Here is a 15,910-nt window from a genome sequence, read left to right on the forward strand (position 1 = left end):
GCCTCCCAAAGTGCTGGGATTGAGTTCTTGTTTTAATATTCACAGTTGCATGCATTTCTGCCATTGAAGAACTACCCCTCTAGTTCTGCTTGACTTTATTGAAATACAGAAATATCAAGTGTATTATTCAAAAAAAAATACTTCAGCAGATAGTAAATGTAAAACTTACATCTCCTCTTAGCATCAAACAAGCTAACATACACTCTCATATGCTGGCAGAACAAAAACTCATCTAAGAATGACAAAGTCTGACATTTTCTAACTTTAAAACACCTTGCTCTATTTCTGAACTAAGGTTTCTCTGGTTTTCAAAGAGGCTTCATAGAACTCCTGGGGATATTAATTCAGCTACTTTTCACCCCCTCTGTCTTCAGGTTTGGGATTCTTGAGTGCTTCTGTGGGCTTGCATTTCTTGTGTGTCTGTGTAGCCACTCCTGGGTTCAGATCCCTCTATTCCAGTAGTGTGGTCAGAGCAAGATAAGTCTACTCCAGCCCTCAGAGCCTCATTTCAAGGGCAATAGAGGGCATTTGGAAACTTCTCTTAAGTAAGAGTATAGGGTATCCAAACTGACAAGGGACTCAGTGAAAATGCCGTTGCCCTCTGCTACCCGATGTGTGGCCCGTAGAATGTGCACGACTTTGCAGTCATGGAAGCACGTACTTCATTAAAATTGGGCTGGTTACTTTTTTCCCCCACAGAGACCATGTCCTGACTGCAGTTTATTAAAACTACCTAGGCCGTGTACCATTATTCTTCCTGCTTGTATTCATGAATGGCCTGTTCGCAATAGGAACATCCAGGTAGAGATCAATAATCAGTCTCTTAGTTAGGGCAGAGAGAGGGAAAAAAAAGAAACCCCACTGGTGCACTGCATTCAGCTGTGTTTAAGAGGTCTTATCATTAAAGCAGCAGCAGGCATTTATAAACCAAGGTTGCCGGCAGTGCTGGGCAGACAGGATTAGAATAATCATCCATCAGGCTCTGTTTCATGAATGTTTTCCTTTGACTTTTGGCAGGATCTCCAACCTGAGCATATGCCAGCTGACATGGGAACACTGAGGCCAGCAATTTAAGGATTTCACATTTGCTTGCAGTGGTAAGATTTAAATATATAACAACGAAGGGCATTAAATATTACTGGGTTCTGGCTTTTTCCATTAGATGCGAAAGTGAGGTTGTTTAGGTGTATCTTTTTTGATCAGTAAAGATCTCTACTTGCAAAACCAATGCAAACACAAGATAAATCCATAATCCATAAATATTGAACATAGCGTTTGTTGGTATGAGTGAAAATAGGAAAACTAATAATTAGATTTTTTAAGTGTCTGCATCATTGGACTAAGTGGAGGAAATGGTTTCCATGTTGAACAACGAAACTATGTGTATTCAGAAGAGATATGATTATACAGCACAAAGGGACACAGAGTTAAAGATCAATGGGGAGAAAGAAAGGGAAAGTGACTCTGTTTTCAATTCTGCATGGGGCAGTCATACCCTTAACATGGGTCCAGATATTTGGTTTCTAAAACAACCACATTTGCAGTTAGCTAGGAGATTATTTAAAAATGAAGATTCTGTAAGCCGATGACAGTGTACCTCCACACACTGTACACTTGCTGCCATCCGAGACATCTGTACGCCATTACTTAAAAAGAGAGTGATAATGGTGACTGTTGACAGACGGATGGCAAATTGTGTTACTGGAAGATCATTTTGAAAAGGGAAGTCTCCCACTCCTCTGTGTGTATGTGCATTTATATATATGTGTGGACAAACACACATATACTCTCTCCCTTAAATCTGAGGCCAAAATGTAATACTGAAAAAAGTAATTAAAATTTACATTCTTAATAAAAGAGAGCACCATCTTTGGACACATTTTCAATATAAAGTAGAAACTGCACCATGATAGGGTTAAATAGTCTAACAAGATCATCTAGGCCTCGGTGGATTCTTTGGACCCTGTGTTGTTTAATTTAATAGGTTAAATTAAAACATAATACACATTCCATTACCATCTTCCTTTAAGCCAGATCTTCATGGAGTAAACCTATATTTGGCACATTCAATTCTTTGAGAGCTACCATTTTAATATATTTTCTTCCTTTCTGTCTTTCTTTTTTTCTTTTTCTTTTTTTTTTTTTGAGACAGAGTCTTGCTCTGTCAGCCAGGCTGGAGTGCAGAGACATAATTACAGTTCACTGAAGGCTTGAACTCCTAGACTCAAAGGATCCTCCCACCTCAGCCTCCTGAGTAGCTAGGACTACAGGCAAACACCACTGTGCCATCCTAATTAAAAAAAATTATAGAGATAGGGTATCACTGTGTTGCCCATGCTGGTCTTGAACTCCTGGCCTCAAGTGATCTTCTTGCCTTGGTCTCCCAAAGTGCTGGGATTACAGGGGTGAGCCACTGCATTCAGCCACTAATAAAGTTTCTATATATTTCTTAGTCCCAATTTTCATGTGGTCTTATTGCAGATCCATGGTGCATTGAGTAAAATGTGACTTTGAGAAGCCTGATTTGCTCATTCTTGTGTGCTGACCATGGTGTTACATCTGTGAATTTCTGAAGGATATATTTTAGAAATTCAGCATTCTTATTTAGTCCTCTTAGTATAGTCTTTTCAAATTGCCTCGCTGCTTTATTCAGTCATATTATTGCAGTAACTTTTAGTTTAACAGCTTGTATTCTCAAAATCTATTTATGGAACAATGGAAGAATGATTGTAAAATAGCTTGGAAGATGCATTACTTAAACTGATACCTGGAAGTGATGATATAACTTCACACTTTTATGCATATAAAAGTAAATGAATGTATCATTATGGTTTATTTTATCTGAATATTACATTCCCCTTCAAAATTAAATAACTTTGCACTTGAGTTTCATGTTTTATTTCATGATTTAGAAGTGCTTTCTAGGAACTACCACCAAAGCCTAACTTCCATACGTAAGTCATGGTTTCCTCATATGTGCATGGAGTTTAAGATAACATCCTTATTAGAGTCATTAAATCTTTGATGTCAGAAGGGGCTGAGTTAAACTGAACAGGGCTTTTAAAAATCCCCAAAGTTGAGCAATGTGAGGAGGAAAACAAAGTAAGAGAAATACGCATATGATTGGCCTTAATGATATTATAAGCCTGTAAGAAAGTGGCCTACAGCTCTCATCTGGACCACAGAATTCATCATTTCATCTGAACTGTGTGTATCAAATTGTGCTTTTTGTTATCAAAAGTGAAAGCCTGCTAAAAAAAAAAAAAAAAAAAAATCCAATAGACAATGCTAAATTGAGTTGCATCATTTAGAAAGTGGGAAGATTTTCGTAGAACTAGCCTTGGAGCTTCTTGTCTCTGTAGAGAACCAAGGACCATACAGAATACTGTCCCACTTCTGCATATGAGGACACTGTTGAACAGATAGACTTGTTTGAGAAATAATATAATCATGTAGAGTGACAGAGTAGAAAAGCACTAATGTAGACACCAATGTACCACAATCTTACCACAATGTACCACAGCAAAAACCATACCTGATTTTGCTGGATAAGATTTTTTTTCTTTTGTCTCTAAGATTTTAAATAGCCTCTAAATGTCAGTTCTTAGTTTTTAATTTGTAAAAGGGGTTTACTACTTACTCTATTCTCTGCAGACTTAGCTGGAGATAAAATAATAAGTAAAAAATACTTTGTGGAACTTAAAATCACTACACAGAATTTAGTATTGCTAGAAAGTTGATTCCTTGTTAATAGCGCTTGTCTGATTTGAACATTAGGTCAGAAAAGCATCTTCATCGATCTGGTCTATGTTTTCACACTGAATGAAGGCTTACAGTTGCTCTGAGCTCTAATACACTTGACTGTTCTTATTAAATTATGATAACAAAATGCAATCATTATAACTTTCCCTGAATTGTATGTGTATCTATTTTTAGTGTTGTTGATGCACTGATCCGAAATTTCAGTGTTCTAAAATTACTCCAAATGAGAGCATGGGAGAGTACAGAGGAAATGTTTACGATACAATCCCTGTCAGTAAGGGGAGTGGAAGGGGTCTCTGGGGCTTGTCCTTGTGGTAAAGCCGTCTTTCTCAGACCTCCTTTCCTCTAATTCTTTTCAGATGTAGACTTCCTACCATAGCAAACCCTGTGTATCTTCCTGCCCTTTCTCCTCCTGTCTACCCGCTCCTGTCTCCTTTCTCCTCTCCTTCACACCTCAGAAAGTCCTTTGATTGTTTACAATCCAGGTTTTTTTTAGCTATTGACCCACAGCCTTCTGCTTCCATAAATCCTGCTTTAAGTGTTTGATCTGTAAGACAAATATACCCCCATAGCCCTGAGTTTACTCTCTGACTCTGTTTCATTACAAATGTTGTAGACAATCAATATGAGTTAGGGGTGGGGGGAAATGTCTTAGGTCAACAAACACAATTTGCTGGAACATACCATAATCTTTGCCCTTGCAAAGAACTGTTGATCACATGTCCTTTAAGAATAAAGCCAAGTTGTTGGAAAATGTAACTTAAATTAAATACACAGGAAATTCCAACAATTACACATGACATAAAAAATCTTTCAGAGCTCCCAGTTCATGTACTAATGTTAGAAGCAATCAAGGACTATGAATAATGGATGAAGTTAAACATAGTGGCCCAAATTTTTATCCAGAGTGCTAGAGAAGAACGTTAACATAATGGATGTGGGTCAAAGAAATTGCCTGACATATGAAATACCAACCAAGAGTATCATCCATTTATTTTTTATTTAGGAATAAAGTTTGCACACCATGCCAAGGTCACCATTGTGGAGATACTTACTTGTGTGCACTATGGTCCTCCCTAATGATAACGATATTCCTTCCCAGTCCCAAGACCCCCAGTCACATGGCAGCATTGTTTGTACCTTCTGTGACAATTAAAATCCACCCTCATTTCTACCAATTTGTTATCCCAAGAGAACAAAAGTAACTAATAGCTCCTTCAAGCCTGGGTATGGTCTATTTTGTCCTCATGTTAGAACTTAATTTAAACCTTCCTTGGTCACAAAATTCTGAGACTAATCTGGGAAAGTAACCAAAGAGAATTAAGATGAGAATAAGGTTAAGTATGGGAAATGTTGTCCTAAAATACTCCACCCAAATTTCCATGTGTTTATAACTGACCCAATTAGCTTGAAAATTAGTTTGAAATCATCATAGCAGATCATAGTACTAATAACTCAATCAAACAGTGTACTCACAATCTGGCAGATCTGGCTACATCTATTATTTCTAGCATTCCCAACTCAAAAGGTAATTTCTCTTTTCAATCACTGACCTCTGTTTCTCCCCAAAGCCAATGTGGAGGTAAGATATAATCAGCAAAGAGAGCTCCTTAGGACCCTTCCCAGGAATGGGATCAGGACATTATGGAATTTGACAGAGATTCTAGTAGGGTCTCTCAAATCTCAGCTATTTTTATTAGTATTTTGTGAAGCTCCAGAAAACTGCAAGTGTTTTCTGTTCTAGTCACCCCTTATTACTTTCCAGCTGATCAAAAAAACCCATGACTAACAACAGGAACCCAAGAACCGCCATAACTGCAATGGTCCCATCTATCACTCAGACATTTTTTGTGTAATAAAGTCAAAAGCAAATTTTCTTCTTTTATTTTCAAGTTTTGCATCTGACAAAATGTCATTGGAGCTCAGTGACTTATGAAAAATTGGGACAGATTGAGAGCCTCTGATAAAAGCAATCTTTGTATCACTAAAAGATTCTGCTAAATTGAGGGGAAAGGGGACTTATAGTTCTTAATAATGTGTTTTATCAACCACCTGCAAAAATTTTTAATTAAATATCTAAAGATACATTATAAGATATTATTGTAAAAGACACAAACATGATTCCAGAAACATTTTAAAAGCTTGAATATTTAATATTTATTTGTTTTAGAGATAGAGGGAAAGAAGAGATGAGAAACATATATTGTATAATCATATTATGATTTCATCCTCATATCAGACAAGAAGATATACTCTGCCATACCATCCCATGATTATGTACTTTACCTTTTAGACTCTATCTGCTTATACTGTGTGTGTGTGTGTGTGTGTGTGTGTGTGTGTGTGAGACAGAGAGAGAGAGAGAATATGAATGTCTGAGAAAGTAGGAAAGAGTTATCGTTAAAAGTAAAACTCTCAGAGGTTGCCTGAAGGGGCAAGATTTACCAAATATCTATTGTTTAAGGAGTGACAATTACTGCTAAGATTAAAAATAGTAATTTTAGAATTGTTATGAATTCTTAGTGTTGTTTTGGTGTGTTTTTCAGTGAGCTGTAGTGCCATATTGTCATGGCACTACCATGACAACTGTTGTGTCCTTGGATCCCCTGAAATCTTGATTTCATAAATGGAGGATATCATGGTAAAAATGGACATTTCTAAATATTAATTTTCTATGTGAAAGGCATTAATCATTTTGTTTTTTCTTTTCCTAATCACTCATGCATCCTTTTTTTTTTTTTTTTGGCAAGCCGTTCATTGAACAAATGTTTATCAGTCACCATGTAGATATTGTTAGACATTGTTTTATATATTGGGGATGCTGAAGTAAACCCAACAGATAAAAATGTCTGCATGCAAGGAAGTTAGTTTTCAATGGATGAGATAAACGATGCAGGGATAAAAATATCTAAAATATAGCATTTATATATTTTATATTCCCATATATATTTTTATATATAGATGAATGCAAAAAGAAAAAAGAGGAGATATGAAATGGTATATGGGGCTGAACTTTACATGGGGTGGCCTGGTAGAGATTTTCTATGTAGATACCTTCTGAGAAAAAGACTTCAAGGAAATGAGACAGCAAGCCAGGCAGAAATCTGAGGAAGATTGTTCTAGGCAGAGAGAACAGTAAATGCAAAAGCTCTGGGACAAGAGAATGGGTAGTATATTTGAAAATTAGCAGGGAGGCTATTCAGTCTGAATCGTTAGAAGGATCACTCTGGCTGCCATGCCAAGAATGTGTCTTAGTCTGTTCAGGCTGCTATACTGGGTGGCTTATAAACAACAGAAATTTATTTCTCACAGTTCTGGAGGCTAAGAAGTCCAAGATCAAGGCATCAACAAATTCAGTGTCTGATGAGGGCCCATTTCCTTGTTCATAGATGGAGCCTTCCATTTGTCCTTACGTGGTGGGAGAGGCAAGAAAGCTCTCTGGGATTTTTTAAATAATTGCAGTAATCCCATTTTTGAGGGCTATACCCTCATAACCTAATCACCCTCCCAAACACCCCACCTCTTGATACCATCACCTAAAATGTCAGGATTTCAACATAAGGATTTTGGCGGAACATAAACATTAAGCCCATAGCAGAGTAGGAAGAAACTCACAGGGTGGGTAGGGAAGACAAAAGTAGGTAGACCACTTAGGAGACTGCTTCAGTAACTTCAGGAAGAGAGGTTAGGGTCCTGTGCCTAGGTAGAGAAGGTGACCTGGACTAAGAGCACAAATAACTTGTCTGTAAGAACAAGAAAGGTATGGATAGGTGGGAAGAGATGGTAGTCACAGGATATGAAAGTTCTCTTTTGATTGTTTAGCAAATGTCAATCACATTAGACTGCGTAAGTGCAAGCATACAGTGATTACCTGATTGAATTTAAGGAGGGTTATGATTTCACCAGGAAAGTTCACTAACATAAAAAAGGAGCTAGGAAAAGATTATAATGATCCTCTATGGAATTTAAGCTGGAAAGGAGGGAGAGAATTTCATGAGAAAGCTATGTCTCAGGGACAGAGAGAGTGAATTTCAGGTCATTGTGGGATTTTAGAATTGTAGGAGTTAGGGTGTTAAAAGGAGTGATCAGGAAAAATAAGAGATCATGATCATAGAAGAGAATATCTAAAATTGAGATTCTTGCAAGGAATGCAGTTATTGATAACCACAAAGTCAAGTGTTTGACTGTATAAGTGAGTGGCTCAAGAAGGATGGCTGATGAAATCTCTAAAAGCAAAGTAGTCCAGAAACTGAAAAACAGATTATTGGAAGGATCATGCCATTGGATATGAAAATGGCCAAAAATTAAATAGGGATAGTATTAGAGAAAGTGATAATGAGCCATTTGCTAAAATCTCCAGTGAATGGAGGGAGAATGAACTGGAGGATGGTGGAGGAAGCACCAACAAGAGTAGGGGAGTACAGCCTGATGCCATGAAAGAGAAAGCTGGAGTTTTATTGAGGAAGAAGGACAAAAGGCCTGGACACAGTAATGAAGAACACGGAGGACACCTACTATACTTTTATGCTCCTTGGTAAGAGGGATCTAGGAGAGTAAAAGCTACCTCTTGAAAGGGCTTTAGTGGAATGAGTATGTGGGCAGTCAGATCTCAACTAGTGCAAAACGGTGAAAGGGAAGTTTCCACAGGAAGTAGAGAATAAGCAGATTTACTGATGACTGACCTTAAGTCCCAGAGGATTCAGTGAAAGACTTTCAGGAAGTATGAGGCTAAGATCAGAACAAGTAGTGAACAAAGCCACATGAGGATTAGAGAAGAGGAGATAAGAGATGACCTGGTAGTGCTGGACTGGTGTGGTGACTGATCTGCCGTGGTCCGATAATAGCTGGTCTGCTGGTCCAGGGCAGGTGGTGGCAGTGAGGCTATGAGTGTTGAGAGGAAAGAGAGTTATGTGCAAGTTTTGGGGGTGTGACAGACCTTTCCAAGAACATGAAGAGCTCTCAGGTGACCATTGACTGTTACTGAGGAGACTGTTATCCTTGAGAAGGGTGATGTGCTCAGAACACACAGATACCCCCTTAAGTCGAACCAAACAGTGGCCTTCAGCTCAGTGGTCTTACACTGAGTGGGCTGACTCCCTCTGAGTTCATCATTACAGAGCCCAATGGCTCAACTTTAATCAGAGGATACCTTTACCGTCCTTCATCAGTAGAACATCGTATTATTGGGCTTGTCATATATAGACTGTGAAGCTTATTTTCATCATTTAAAACATTCTTTTGTGATCTGTGCTGTTTCTCCCTTCAACCTGTTTATAAACCTTTCTTCCCCCTCCCTTCATTTTCTCTCCTAACCTGTTCTACTCCTTGATGCTGTGAATGAATGAATAACTGTCTTTATGTCCATTGCCTCCAGTGTCTCTGGAAGTACTGCCTTCTCCCCCTCTGTGCATACTAGTTTCCCCATAGTTTTGCTCATCTTCTATTTTGTGCATTCTGAGCTGTGTAAAGGTATGTGCGTTGCAAGTCCTAGTGGTCCTCTCCTTTGTTTGTCCTGACCTTCTGCCTTTGCTGAACTGTTGCTGTATCATAAGTGACTGTTAACTTTTTCTCTTTTTATCTAAAACAATTCTAAAACCAACATCTTTTGGGGAAGGATGATAATATTCATACAGTTTGTGGTATGAGACTCTAACAAAATGCAAGTTGTAATGAAATCTAAGGCCTCAGGCCCACTGTCTCCAAAAAGTAAAGTTATTTTCTGTTTGTGACCTTAAGGGCAGCTATTCAGTTCTCTAGAACAAAAAAGTGTACATATGAAGTAGATATGAGTAGAATTAGGATCACAGTTGGTGACAGAGACCATCAGTACCATTGGGGTTATCGTGAACCATAAAATTGCTATTGCTCTTCTTCTCTTACAATGTAGAGATATTGCAAGGATTTTAAAGTCTAATATGTTTGGACTTTTTATTGGAAGTAGATGATATGAGTCAGTGAAGAACACATGATTTAGATAAATGAACTTTTCTTAACAGTTAAAATTATTCACTTTTCATCCTCACCTATACCATTGGTTATTTCTCTATTCACGTTCTAAGACAAGATTCAGTCCTCTTGTTATACTCCTCAATCTCCCTTAGGTTCTCAATTTCAGGTTCTCCCCATCTGCAGTTTCTGAGGCAGTGCCATATAGAGTAAGAGCACTGGATATGGCAGGAAAGGACTAGTGTTTAAAGTCTGGCTTTGCTGCTCACCAGCTATACAATGCTGAAGACATCAGTGAAGTGCTGTTATCCTCTATTTTCTTATCATGGGGTTGCTATGTTTAACTACCCTCATGTGTTTGAAAGTGCTCAGCACTTATAAAGAGTAGGTCCTAAATAAATATGCACCAATAATTTATGTTTATCATCTACTCCTTGGTTTTGACTTCAGGTGATAGATTAATTTTAATGCTTTATTTTTGATGCTTTCTGTTTCTCTGGCGTCCTCAACTGTTCACTCTATTTTTCTGCTTAAGGATTTTTTTGCCTTTACTTTTCACTTGACTGATGAATGTGTACCATATTAGATTAGATTTGTGGTTGGAATGGGGAGGTATTAGGAGCCTCTCTTCTAGATAAGGGGGGATCAGAAGTAAAGGTGCCAATGATATGTATGACAAAAACTAAATATTTATGAGGTCGAAGGGAAAGATGAGATGATGGGAACATGAGTGTCAGTTGATGGTAAAAAGTTTTCATAAAGTTAACCTCTAACAATGTCCGTAGTGTGTAGAACTACAAAGGGTAAAATAACATTTGACTGCCTTTTCTAGAAACTATAAATAATCAATTTAATAAAATAAAATTCTGTTGTCTCCACATAATTATAGATATGTGACTTCATAGTGTGTAATTTTGATTTCTTCACACATCTTCCTTAGCACATAGGGCACAGAATGTTTGAGAACTAGGAAGACAGAAACTGTTCAATGAGCAGCAATAACTCAGAACCGTAATGTTAAGGGGGTCCATTATTTATTTATTTTTCTTTAGAGGGTGAAAACCAAAGGGCAGATGATTTAATTTAAAATTAACTAATTCACTCCCTCCCTTCCTTCCTTCCTTCCTTCCTTCCTTCCTTCCTTCCTTCCTTCCGTCCGTCCGTCCGTCCGTCCGTTTTCTTATAACTGCATATTGCTGGAGTCTTCAGTCAGGTATCATTGAATTAAAAACCAAACCCAGTAATCACCATCTTTAAGTGATGAAGTATGTACAATGAAACTCCAAACAGTAGAGACAGTTAAAACAGATAAGTTTCCAAGCTCAGTTTCTTGATTGATACTACCTTTTCAAAACAGTTGGGTATTCCATGTCATTTAAATGGCAAAGAGAAAAAGAGAATATATTCTGCCTGACTGTGTCTCTTTGGTCATCTTTTCACACTCCATTAGAGGCTTTATCCAACTTTTGTATTCAGACTTCATTGTGTTTTTCTGGTGCTAGAAGAAACTTCAATGAGGACATGATGAATGTCCATATTAAATTACATTCCCCTCCCCTTTTAATTAAGTTCATTTAAATTTAATTTTGTAATCTTACTTCAGTAAACCGTTTGACTCCAGATGTTGGATGTACTTCTTCTTATTTCTGCTTCCACATAATCGTACCTGTAAAAGATTTATCACTGCAAGAGACATTTTGGAACCTTTCAGAGCATTTTTGGCATATGTTTCACGGATGACTGGTAACATGAGCAATTAACATCCTAAAATGTTCTTATGCTCTCCAGAATATTTTTAATGGGATAAGTTATTTTTATTAGCCTGAACTTTAAACAAATAATCATCTTAAAGGAAACACTATCATCAAAACAACTCAGTTGAAACAGAAACCCAACCCTAAAGGAAATTGGTAAGAGTGAGAAAAAAAGACCTTTGGGCTAAAATAACCTTTAACAAAGATATATAACCAAAGGCAAGGCTTGGCCTTTTGCTAAAATGAGAGTTAGAAGCAGAGTTCCTGTTTCTTCCAGTTGACTCTGGGTCACTTCTGTGTGTGCTGTAATGCATATATTATAGAGTGATGGGCCACACCTCTTTTGCTTAGGGAACATTTAACTCTGGCTTTTGGTGATAGAACATTCAGATCACTCAGAACAACCCAAGAACTACCCGCTTTGCACACCAAAACTAGAAACTCACACTAGTGTATTTGAGAAACTATAGCTGCCTTGGAACCTAGAACTCAGACTTACTCCATTCATAAATGATCTTCACCATCAGGTGTCAGGCATTCTTAGCCGCATAAAGATTGCTAGTAAATAGCCTTTCTTGTTCCTAGAATTATTTGAATGCTTACAATTGTTCTGAATCTGCCTTCTTGCTTCCTTAAGTCAAAGCTTATTTAATAACATACTTGAAAGCCCTCCTGGGACCTTGTCTAATGAAACTCCTAGTTCTCATCAAAGAAACATAGACTACAATTCAACCTTTAGATGACATACTAAAGAAAAACAGCAACTACAAATACATAGGATAAAGAAATCAATTCTTTTTCCTCAAGTGAAAAATTATACTTCATGTTTTGGATATGTAATAATGTGTCTTGATGTATATGAAATATTCACCACTACAGTAAACAAGTTAAAGTATGGATTTTTCCTCAGACTTAAGGGACTCAGTAAGCAAGTTCTAATTTTATTCTTTTACAATCTTGTTTGGCAGGGACAGGTATGTGTGTGTGCATTGGTGGTGGGGTTTATCTAAAACCCACTAGAGTTTAGCATTTACTGTTTCCAAGTGCTTTTCTTGCTCAGAGTACTAAATAATACTAAAATCATTTAAAGATGACAGTTACCATTGCGACCAGGCATAATTTGTTTGTCCATAATTGACAGACAAAGAACTCACGTTTTCTGCTTATATCTAATATAACAAAAGCTCAGAGAATGATTCTGTGAGTCATGGAATTTTGCAACTTTATTAAATTTTAAATAGGAAACCAGTGAAGGCCTAGAGATGAAACAATGTCTGAAGCAGCAAATGGCATGTATAGAATTAATAAATTGTCATGCTACTCAATGTATTTGTTTAGAGCGTAGCTTTGCTAACTAGAAGAGTGCACTTGAAACATCCTCTGATTGGAAGACTACCTAGTGACTATTTGCCAATACCTCTAGTTCCTGCTGGTAATCAAGAATAGATGTCTACCATGGAAATTTAAAGAGAAGGATTGAGAATATATACAGAGCCGTAAGATATTGCATACATTTCATGAAATGAGAAAAAAAAAAAAAGAAAATCAGTTTTGAAAAGAAAAAATGGGTTGTGCTTTCAATTGCTTCTATAGATCAGTTATGATGAAATAAACAGATTTTAATGAAATAAAAATTTTGTCTACTATATGTGTTAGTCAAATCTGTCGGATTCAAAATAAATATCTGAGACATTGTCCCTATCCTAGAGTTATTTTTTAATGTATTTATTCATCCATTCATCCCCCGACAATGTAATGAATATCCTTGATGCAAAGCAAGTGGTAGAGCTTGAGAAATCTGAAAATGAAAATCAGAGCTAGGTCCTACTGATGTAGGTGGAATAAGTTTGAATAAGATGTATGAATTGTAGGGGCAAAGGGAATTTTTCCCTCCTACCTCTGAAGGTTCAAGTCTGCTGAGATAAACTGACAATAGATTAACAGGAGCAAAAGCATACAAATTGATTAATGTGAATGTGTACATGGGAGCCATACAAAATATAAGACTCAAAAGGGCCACATAGTTGAGGCTTACATAGCCTCTTCATCGGGGAGAGGGACATGGGAGATGCAGGCAATTTTGAAGGGTAGTAAATGATGTTTAGGGGAGTCAAATGAGCCCCCAAAGCAGAAAATGGTCTGGGACACGGTTCCTCTGAGCTCTGGAGGTGACGGCAACGAGTTGTGGAAAGGTGAGGGGTGGAACTGCACCGTGAACTTGTCTTATTATGCAGATAAAGTTTTCCAGGCAATCTCCCGGAGCTTCCCTCAGAGGAATCATTGAAAAGTCTGTCTAATTGTGGTGATGACTTTTAGTCTTTTCTCGTCTCTGGTGGTTAATCCTTCCCTGGTTATTTAGTGAGATTCTTAATGAGGAAGTTTTAAGACAATTGCATTATTTTTGGGGGGAGGAAAAGGTTTCCTCAGCGAGATAGGGGAGCTTTTAGAGTGATCCCCTAATTGCAGTTGGTGAGTGAGAAGAGAAACCCTGAGACAAAAAGTCCCTGATTCTGAGGCTGCCTCTAAGACCTGTTAATTATAAATAAATAAATAAATAAATAAATAAATTTTTATTTATTTTTAGTTCAAAGTGCTGAGCAAGCGAAAGCACCATACTTTGAGGTATTGTTTTCTGACCCCCAACAGAATCCCATGTTTAATCCATGTTGGCCTACAAGGCTGATGGGCTAATCAGGCATACCCTCAAAAGGAACATTAATTCCTTGTACTGTGCTTTAGCGCTCTTACCCCTTGGAATAATACTGCTGTGGTTTTATATGCCACACCTTCTTCTTAAATGCAACTGAAATTTGTTTCACTATGCCTAAATGGTAAAGATACTTTTTTGTTTGTTTGTTTGTTTGTTTGAGACAGAGTTTCACTCTGTCCCCCGGGCTGGAGTGTGGTGGTGGGATATCGGTTTGCTGCAACCTCCACCTCTCAGGTTCAAGCAAGCTAAAGATACCTTTTCCTCCATTTTCAAATTTTCACGGAATCTAGGTACACTTTTAGGACTAGGAACAAATTTATTCTCTTCCATTTATAATCTAAAGTCTCCCTTCTAATTTTCTAGCCTAAAAAACACCTGTTCTAATTACTTTTAATCATTTTCTGCTGGAGATTTTGTGTGTATATTGGCCATAGGTAGGTGTTTTGTAATAATGAAGGGAAACAGCCTATAAGTCACTCCTTAGTTATGCTCCATATACTAATAAATGCTATTTTGTCTATTTGTCTTATGCCTTGAAAGCCTTTTGTGTGAATTTTTGATAGGTTTCCAAATTCTACAAAAATATATGCATGGATTTTGTATGACTTAGGATCTGAAGTAGCTTAGTGCAAGAGTTTTTTAAATTTATGTTTTTAGAGATGAGATCTCACTGTGTTGCCCAGGCTACCTTTGAATTCCTAGGCCCAAGCAATCCTCTTGCCTTAGCTTCATGTAGCTGGTACTACAGGCATGTACTACCATACATGGCTTTGGTGCTAAAGTTTTGTTATTTTGTTCTGTTTTATTAGATGTTGTTGTCTAATGGGTCTCCATTTTATCACAAGAACCTGCAGAGCTTCTGATGCAGAGCAAAACAGAATAGTTTTGATCATCAGTACCCTGCAGACAAGTATTAGGATTAATTGAATCACCTGTCTTCTAGTCCTACATTGTGGGGTATGTGAGGATGTGTGGTCTTTGTACAGGGAAGGATAGGGCCTTAGAACCATTGCTAGTAAAATCTTTTGTCCCAAGAGTTGCTAGTTTAAAAGCACAGGAATATAGAAGGAAAGATTTGAAGATAGATTTTGGTCTTTTATTTACATTTTCATTATCATATAATAGCACATCCCCGATGTGTACTCCCTACAGGGTATAGAAACTCAAACTCTTTCTCTCACACATATACAAATATAATACCAAATATTTTTCCCCTAAGTAAAGCCCAATGCTAGAAAGGACTAGTTTTGAATATGTTTTATAATATCCTAAGGGCTGCTGTGATTTTTATTCTTGTTACTATTGTGGTAATGAACTGTATAAATTACACAGTTTTTGTCTGCCAGATGCAGGTCATAAATCTGAAGAGAATATTTTCGTTAAAAAGACATAATGATCATTTTACTGATAGGGTTTAAATGGTAGAAATCACATGCTTCTTTATATGGGTTAAACTACTGTAAAAAGGAATGAATAAGTTAGGTACCAAATGCAATTTCAAATACCAGTAGGGTGTTATAAGACATATTTGCATTTTCTTTTGTGATTGTATTGAAGTAAGGTTCATTTACAGTGATAGCATCATTTAATTTCATTTAAAGACATGACATTGCAAGTATCCATAATGTGAAGAACTTTAATGGGGAGAAAGGAGGCACTGATGGAGATCAGCATTACCCATCATGTATGTTCTAGGATACAAACTGCAGAAGGTGTTGATCAATAGAGCGATCCCTTG

The 15,910-nt window shown here is 37.2% G+C and overlaps 1 protein-coding gene across 2 annotated transcripts in view; it reads left to right on the forward strand.

Moving 5' to 3' along the window:
- SEMA6D (sema domain, transmembrane domain (TM), and cytoplasmic domain, (semaphorin) 6D) overlaps positions 1-15,910 on the forward strand; it is a 585,322-nt gene that overhangs the window by 220,709 nt on the left and 348,703 nt on the right. For both annotated transcript variants that reach the window (XM_011967277.1, XM_011967274.1), the window contains one exon: positions 1,018-1,097. The gene's annotated coding sequence lies outside the window, so the exon portion shown is untranslated. The remainder of the gene's footprint in view (positions 1-1,017; positions 1,098-15,910) is intronic.

Source organism: Mandrillus leucophaeus, unplaced genomic scaffold, assembly GCF_000951045.1.
Source record: "Mandrillus leucophaeus isolate KB7577 unplaced genomic scaffold, Mleu.le_1.0 Scaffold798, whole genome shotgun sequence".
Taxonomy (NCBI): Eukaryota; Metazoa; Chordata; class Mammalia; order Primates; family Cercopithecidae; genus Mandrillus; species Mandrillus leucophaeus.